At 55.0% G+C, this 1,700-nt stretch overlaps 1 long non-coding RNA gene across 3 annotated transcripts; it reads left to right on the forward strand.

Annotated features, from left to right (window-relative positions):
* Positions 1-80: 80 nt before the first annotated feature.
* LOC110390674 lies at positions 81-1,700 on the forward strand. Of its 3 annotated transcripts, XR_002433828.1 has the most exons (4): positions 81-217; positions 1,108-1,233; positions 1,307-1,420; positions 1,616-1,700. It is a non-coding gene; the product is annotated as an uncharacterized LOC110390674 (long non-coding RNA). The 3 variants fall into 3 exon arrangements; XR_002433827.1 differs by having other exon boundaries at positions 1,108-1,420; XR_002433826.1 differs by lacking the exon at positions 81-217 and adding an exon at positions 689-826 and having other exon boundaries at positions 1,108-1,420.

Below are 1,700 nucleotides of genomic sequence, written 5' to 3' on the forward strand. Positions count from 1 at the left end.
ATGTGCAAAGGGTGCAGGTTCTGCGTCTATGGGGCAGAGCCTTCATTCCTGCGTTGTGCTCCGCAGGCGGCAGCGGAGAATTGCGGTGCTCCTGGGCGGTGTAAGAACTGCACGGAGACCTGTGGCTCCTCATGAAGTCAGCTTGAAGCAGAAACTTGGATTTCCTGGAATGTCTCGGAACCCTCCTTGTCTGTCTGGTAACTGGTTGCCCATCCAGGTAAGGGTAATGTACACCCACCAACGTTGACCCTTTCCGTAGCGTGGCTCAACGTAGTGCTCCCTGAGCTTGTGACTGTGCTTGAGGGTACCCTGAAGGCTTCCTGTTTTTTTTTCCCCTGCTGTGTTCTCCTTGCCTCTGTCTCTTCCTAGGCTTTCCCTCGGTTGTAGTCCTTGTCCTTGGTTTGCCTTGACTTTCCGTGTGCTGCTCTCCTTGCCTCTGCCTTTCTCGAGTCTTCTCATCGCCCTCGCCCGGGCCTCCTTTGCCGCGTTCTCCTTGCTGTTCGCTCTCTGCGGAGCCATCTTTGCCACGTTCAGCTCAGTAGTCGATCTCGCCTGGGCCCTCCTTGCCGCGTTCCCTTCGGATTTGACGTTTGCCCTCTCCCGGTCCTTCCACGTGGCGTTCTTCATCCCGTTGCATGTGTGTTGGTTTTTCCTTGGGTGTTCTAATCGTCTTCGCTTTTGCCTTTCCCTTCCCTCGCTCTTCTCCATGCCTTGGCCTCACTGTTCCCTTGGGTTTTCTGCTTGCCTTTGCTTCACTGGGATTGGCAGAGAGGCAGCATTCATGGTGATCTGCACCTCAACCCTAAGCTTAATGGGAGCTCCAGAGGTAATTGTCGTAACCCACCCTGTAACTTGAAAGCTCACCTTTAACCCAATGCTCCAAATGTCTCTAATGCTCAGTGTAGGCATAAAAGCAGTGCCTGGAGTTGGCTGTCCAAGTCATCTTAACCCAAATTGTAATGTCAAAGCCATTGTTGAACTAACTGTCACTTTAATCCCATATCTAGCTTCAATTAGAACCCTCATGCTTCAAAATATCTTTGTTGTATCCTTAGGAAAATTACAGTAAGTAATTGTTCTCTTAATGAATGTTTCACCCCTGTTTAGGAATAGACAAACGCTGTCGTCATGGTTCCAGCCCCACGCTCTCCTAGTGCCGACTGCGCTGGCGACTCGGAGTGCAGCTCTGAAGATGCACCGAGACCCTGCAGATCCAGACCCTACTCGGACACCGTAGCGCTGCCGCCCCCTCCCCCGTCTCTCCCGTTTCTCTGGCCCCGTTTCCAATCTAGTTGTGCCGTTGCAGGACTGGACGGCTGAAAGAAGGTAGGCCCTCGGAGCGCCGCACGCCGGGACCGGCACGGAGCGGCTCTGGGACGGGTGCGCTCGAGCCCGTGGATCGTGCCCACAGCTGCACTCAGTGAGTTTGCGCAGCGCTGCTGAGCACGCAGGCTTCCCCGACCGTGCCCCGGTCGCCAAACTCCGTTGTGTGGTCGTCGTATCTCACAGCCCCAGGCACCTTGCTGCGGTGCTGCCGGGAAGTTCAACGTGTACAGCGTACGGACTGTGTGTTTATGGGGTGCAGAGCCTTCCTTCTTCGTATTGTGCTCTACAGGTGGCAGCGGAGAACTGCGGTGCTCCTGTTTGGTGCCGGAACTGCACGGAGATCTGTGGCTCTCCATGAAGTCAGCGTGAAACGG

The sequence above is a fragment of the Numida meleagris genome, unplaced genomic scaffold (genome assembly GCF_002078875.1).
Source record: "Numida meleagris isolate 19003 breed g44 Domestic line unplaced genomic scaffold, NumMel1.0 unplaced_Scaffold1713, whole genome shotgun sequence".
Lineage (NCBI taxonomy): Eukaryota > Metazoa > Chordata > Aves > Galliformes > Numididae > Numida > Numida meleagris.